Source organism: Hyperolius riggenbachi, chromosome 2 (assembly GCF_040937935.1).
Source record: "Hyperolius riggenbachi isolate aHypRig1 chromosome 2, aHypRig1.pri, whole genome shotgun sequence".
Taxonomy (NCBI): domain Eukaryota; kingdom Metazoa; phylum Chordata; class Amphibia; order Anura; family Hyperoliidae; genus Hyperolius; species Hyperolius riggenbachi.
The window spans coordinates 339,775,921-339,782,862 of record NC_090647.1 but is presented as its reverse complement, the minus strand read 5'-3'; positions in this window follow the sequence as shown (position 1 = coordinate 339,782,862).

Sequence of the window (6,942 nt, the reverse complement as noted above, 5' to 3'; positions counted from 1 at the left end):
GAGCGAGGACACGGGCGTGCAGGCGCAGTGGTTTTCTGACTTTAAAGTCAGAAATTCCAGAAGTGAACTGGAGGCGGGGCCGGAGCATCGGTGAGTGGCTGCGCCAACACAGGATGTCTGCGGGGGACTGTTAGAAGCCCCGGGTAAGTTCAACTCATTTTCCCCTGACCCCCCTACAGTATCTCTTTAAGGTACAGTCAAGCAACCGCCTGTCCTGCTGTCAGGAACATGCGAGTGTGCACACAATGTTCAAGCTTGCTAACTGCTTGGTGGCTAAAAAATTTTACAAATCAAACTCCAATATAACAACCCTAATCTAGGTGATCTAGCCAGCCTGTTTTACTGATGAAAATTGCTTCTTTTGGAAGTGGAATTTTCTACAAACGAGTTAAAAATATTGTGCTACCATAGAAACGCGTGAGTTAAGTCTATACTGATTAATAAGTAGAGTAAGAACTTTTCTGCCAAACAATGCCAATGAAGCATCCAAAAGAAGTAATAAAGATATCCGGGACACCCCATTTCCAAGGATATTTAGGCAAAACCATTAGGCAAGAGCAAAAAAGGAAGGATCCCAAGCCAGACAAGGTCGATGAAAAAAGCTGGTATTCTTTATTTGAAACTCCACATGACAGAGTGCAATAAAACCACAGGTTCAACTGACGCCTATCGGGCCTACAATCTGCCTTTAGTCATAGTTACAGTGAGCCTGTTAAGGAGGGGGACTATATGTAGGTGGGAGGCGATAAAACTCCGCCCTATACCTCAGACAGCCAGCTCCTTAAAGAGACATTACATACAATGAAGTAGCATATACAAAGACTTATAAATGTACAAAAATATGCATTAATAACATCGATAAATGTTTAAAAGTAATGTAAAAAAAAAGTTACTGCTGGAAATAGAAAGTGATTGTGTGTAAACTCACCAAGGTATTAAATATACAAAAAGGAGAAAGCAATTTCAGATAGAGTATCCATGCACACATCCTCTCTCCAAGCCCCTTCCGGTCCCCATCCACGATTCGTACTCCCACCTGGCTCACTACCGTAGGCTCCTAACCCTGCGGTTTCTCAACGTGCAATTACTGCCATTGCCATAAAAACGAGGCAATTCAGTCTTTTCATTTTCAGCCAATCAAAACTTTCCTATTAAACAGTATGTAAATTGTTACACATAGCACACTATCTACGCAATTACATTCACATCTTGTCGAATTCAATATGTGGGCTTCACCACTCGTAACTTAAGAGCACGTATAGCCGAACACTATTGCGGCACCAATTGGAAGACTTTTCGCAATTCGGCCGTTTTCAAGCATTTTCGAAAATGCATATAAAGAGGCCTTATCCTCTTTTAGCTTCCAAGGGGTGGAGCGAGTTTTTCGTTCAACAAGGGGGGGGGGGGGGGGGGGGGGTTATACAAAGGTTACTTTTGAGACGTGAGGCCTATTGGATTCACAGAATGGGGGCTCGTACCCCCCGGGGTTTGAATACACGTTGGGATTTAAGCCTTGTATATGGTACTAATATGCCCCTGTTTGTGATTCAAACTCTATATATGTGCATTGATACTCCAATCTGAAATTGCTTTCTCCTTTTTGTATATATACACATTTACAAGTCTTTTTATATGCTACTTTATTGTATGTAATGTCTATTTAAGGAGCTGGCTGTCTGAGGTATAGGGCGGAGTTTTATCTCCTCCCACCTACATATAGCCCCCTCCTAAACAGGCTCACTCCAACTATGACTAAGGGCACATTGTAGGCTCGATACACGTCAGATGAACCTGTGTTTTTATTGCTCTGTCATGTGGAGTTTCAAATAAAGAATACCAGCTTTTTTCATCGACCTTGTCTGGCTTGCAGATCCTTCCTTTTTTGCTCTTGTGGACTGGCCTGGCTCACCAGATCCTGCACAGACTGGTATGATTTAAGGGGGTTGAGCGCACATGAACTTTTTTCCTGCATTAGGCAAGAGTCACACTTGGTTTTCGCACTTTGTTTTGCTGCATGCAGAATCGCACCAGATGTGGCAGCCCATGTTAAAGGGACCCTGAGCAGTAACACCCTCCCAATCCCCCCCCCCCCGAAATCTGGGGCTTCCTCCAACCACATGTAGCTGGCGAGATCCCCCCAGCATCCTCTTCGGCTCTTCCTTGGTCGCTGTAAGTGTCCTGCACATGCGTGGTTCAGTCTTTAGAGAACCACACATGCGCAGGACACTTAACACTTACGTATGGCGACCGGATTACTGGAGCCACCAGCGGGACCAAGGAAGAGCCAAAGAGGATGTTGGGGGACCTCAAGGAAGCCCCACGTAAGTCCAGATCTGTTTTTTTGTTTTTTACTGCTCAGGGTTCCTTTAATCAATGGGTTGGGTCACATTTACGGTAAGTGCAGTACAAAAAATACAAAAACAAAAAAAAAAACCCCAAAAAACGTGCTGTCCTAACTTTTTTGCACACCGCATGTGAATCTCATTGCTGGCAGCCAGCTGCTATCAGCTGACGTGTGGAAGCATACAAATTAAACACCTCCATGGAAAACCCTGCCCGTTTTCAGCAGATCCAAGTGTGATCCCTCCCTAAGCAGTGATGTTGGGTCTGCTGACTAGTTATAGTGGCTAAAGCATAAATCAGTTGCTAACGAACTATTTTTTAAAGTGAAATGGGGCAGTTAAACCCATCATAAACTAAAACAACTTAAAAAAAAAGCTTTCTGTACACATCTAATAAAGATTTACTTAAAAAAGCACCAAGAATTCTAAAATGAAAAAGAAAACACCATCCACTCTCCCAATGTAATTAGTGTAGCCGGAAACTAACGAGTGGTCATCAGGACTGCACAATTTATGGTAGTGCGACTTGCACAAATACACAAGAGCAATGCCTCACCATCTCTTCCACTACAACGGACTTTCTGCATCTGCTGAAATATGCACAACTGAGCAAGTCCATGACATGCACCCTGCTCCTCAGCAACAATCGTTGCTTACATCACCCCGCAGGGTGTTTTTTTGAAGACAGTGGCTGCAGCATTAGGTTTTAGTTGTTGTGATCTCTATGACAGCAGAGAAAACGGTTTAAACATCTAAAATAAGCATTTTGGAGAATATATACTAGTTATAGATCTGTAATCAATAAAATTAGGGCGAAAGTACATATGGTAGTCAAATCTTTAGCAGTATTCAGTGGTATGATAAAATGGCTATATTTGCATAGGATTAATTAAGGTGATGGAACAGTATACTCCTTGTGATAAAGGGTCTCTTTTAAACAGTGTACTTTTGAACACTGTTTTTGCAAGTGCATGTGATTTTTAAAATGCATGTGTTTTAAGGTTATTTAGAGTGGATGAAAAAGCAACCCCATGCACAAAAAAAGTGCGCAGGAATTTGGAGGAAAAAAAAAATGTATGTGTTATCGTGAACACAAATACTGGAGGTGCGCAAGAGCCCAAAACAGACAGCGACATTTATCAGCACTATTCGCACACAGGCGGAGCGTTGTGTGATTAGTCACAGATGTCTGCATGATACCATAGGACGTACACTAGTTCATCTTTTTAGGATCATTTATTACTCACAAGTAAATTTTATCAGCTCAATCAAAATTCTTAAGTATTTTACACATTGCCTGCAAGCTTTAAGCCTAGTCGATTTTTTTGCCAATTTTACCACCTCCATATGGTATGAGAGCGTAGCTAAACAATCTGTTCATAATATTCAAAATCTGTACTCATACTACATGGCAGTGATAAAATTGGCCATTCATTGGCCAATCAAAATTGAAAGTGTGCACCAGGCTTTAGGGTCTAAGGAAGATGCATTTATAAACAAGTGCCCTTACTAATAGGACCCAATGGGCTTTGCACAAAAACGGGCTTGGCATGTCTAAACACGGGTTTCTAAAGAATGATCTCTTTAAAGAAGGGATATGTAAAGTGCTTTCAATGTGTACAATGCCCTTAACTGGTGCCATTTTTTATCGGCATAACAGGCACAGATATCATATAAAGGAACAGATATCATGTAAAAGATTACTATGGTTGTTATACCATTTACTCTATGTGTTGTTTAGGTCGGCAAGAGTTCGGGTGTCTTCAAGAGGTGGTTCCAGAAACATAAGGGTGGCCACACACCATACAATCTTGGTTGTCTAATCTTACAACTTTCAAGTAGTAGAAAGATTAGCAAAACAGCCTTTTAAAAATAATGTTTAATCTGTTGGCACTTGTACTACATGGAATTGGTAAATCTGAGATTGTAATCCTGGAAAACCAGTTACTTACTGCCTTGCTATGCGGTCACACCACATGCATGAGCTCCGTGTTCTCATTACTAGAAAAGGTCATTACACTTCACAGGGAAGGAGACCATAATATGATATAGTAAGGGATATAAGAAAGAGACGTTCTGGATATATATTCCCTGAACACTGCGCAGCTTTATAGACTTAAAGAGAAACTCTGACCAAAAATTGAACTTTATCCCAATCAGTAGCTGATACCCCCTTTTACATGCAAAATCTATTCCTTTTCACAAACAGACAATCAGAAGGCGCTGTATGACTGATATTGTGGTGAAACCCCTCCCACAAGTAACCCCTCCCACAAGAAAAGTTCGAACTTTTGGCAGTTTCCTGTCTGTAAACCTTGTTGTATTGTAGGAAATAGCTGTTTACAGCAATTTCCAACTGCCAAAAACCAAAAATGCTAAAAATGACTTTTTTTTTTTTAGATATCCCACAGTTGTATTTTAGTTTTTACCGTTTTATTGTCTCTGCTCAATGACATCTTCATTGAAGTATATTAGAGCTTAAATCTATGAATTATTGACCCTTTTTATCTCTTTCCTGCTCTCAGAAGACATTTACTGACAGAAAAATATTTTATGGCTGTAATTACTAATCAGTGAGGGTTATCCTATAGTCTGACCCAGTCCGACCCAGACAGAAACTGTCACTTGCATACCTGATTTTTAACTCTTTCAGGCAGAGAAAGAAAAAAAGGAACATAGCCTAGTTATTTGTGTGCTTGGCACTATACAAACACATGTCTATCTCATCATGTCACATGTCACCTCAGTTGTCCTTTAACGCTGCAAGAGAGAGAGAGAGTGTGTGTGTGTAATATTCATATTGTTCACAGGCTCTGCTGCAGCTATGATGTGCCTTGAGTGTGTGCTGTGGAAGGCCTTGTGTACATTTTTCTTGATCCTAAATTGAAATAATTTTTCTTTTTATAAAAAACTTTTTTTTTTTTTTTTTATTAAGAGCTCTTGTATTCATCATTTAATCCTTGAAGATTTTTAGTTAAAGTGAACCTTAACCCTGCAAAAAAAAAAAAAAAAAAAAAAAAAGTTTAACGTACCTGTGGTTTCCCCAACCCCCCGGCAGCCGTCCTGTGCCCTCGCAGCTCCTCCAGTGTCCTCCGGTCACCGCCGCGCATTCGTTTCATTTTCGGCTGACCAAGAGTCGGCCCCCGGCCACGCGTATTCTTGGCCGCCTTGCTGCTGTCAAGTGTGCCCTGCGCAAGCGTACTGCACCTGCACAGGACACGATTGACGCCGGCAAGGAGGACAAGAATACACATGGCCGGGGGCTGACTGCGAGTCAGCCGAAAGCGAAACTAACGTGCAGCGGGAAACGGAGGACAATGGAGGAGCTGCGACTGCACAGGATGGCTGCAGGGGGCTTGGAGAAACCACGGTTAAGTGAAAGTTTTTTTATTTTGCAGGGTTAAGGTTCCCTTTACAGCAAACGTGAAGCGAAAAAATAAACTTATGAGATAATGAATTGTATGTGTAGTACAGCTAAGAAATAGAACAACAGTAACAAAGAAAAAAGGCTCATGTTGTTTTCTACTACAGGAAGAGTTAAAAAAAAAAAAAAAAAACTTATCTATGCTAAAGAGCCTCTCTGAGCTCGAATACAGTACTGTTTTCTGAAGCACTTAAACAGCCAAGAAACAGTGAGAGACAGCTTGGATAAGGTTTTACTGCAGCCAAGTTCAAAGAGTCATTATTTCTTTTATTTTGTAGCTTAAGAAAGAGTGTGTTTTTTTAAACTCCAACTGTGACAGAATAATGCAAGGTTATACAAAAAAAAAAAAAAAAAAAAGCTATGTAACTGAAAATAGAAATATGAGACTCCTTTCTTACTAATGTTCTATTCACTATCTGTAGTGCACATACAATTCATTATATAATAAGTTTTTTTTGCTTCAGGTTTGCTTTAAGGTCTTAATCACACTGCACATGCCCAGCAAACCCATTTATAATCTTTGTATCCTTTGTGCCTTTTAGTTAGTGATTCAGTGTCTGTGTGTTATACATAATACACAGTATTCTGGTGTTTTCACAAGTTGTGCTTAGTATTAGACGCCCTGAAGAAGGGGTCGCTGATATTACCACTGCATATGGATAAAACATCTCTTTGGAAACACGTAGCAGTGCACCAGGTATCACTGTTTATTAGGACTATAAAGTGTTGCTGCACACTTTTAGCTGGGCAGTCACCCTGTGATTTGCAGATTTGTGTGGTCTCAGACTTAAGAAATCCAGGTAGGTATGGCAGTTCCATCAACTATTTTGCAGCATCAAGGAAAGGAAGCTGATAAAGGCTCCTCAAATTATAAATGCTTTAATTCTCAAATCACTCGGCATAGTATTTATTACCCCTGTGCAGTACCAGCAGCAGTCCTGCGCACTTAGAGTCTAAAGCGAGAATAAAAAAACAGATACTCGCTTAAGGAGAGGGAAGGCTCTGGGCCCTATAAAACCTTCCCGTTCTCCTCCCAGTCCCCGCATCCCCCCCTGTTAGCAGTCTATGACCGTTTGGTCGTAGACTGCTCTCTTCTGGGTTTGGCTGGCTTGGGTAGTCTTCAGAAGCACTCATGCACAAGCACACTCTCGAGTACAGAGCCTCCGAAGTCTCCCG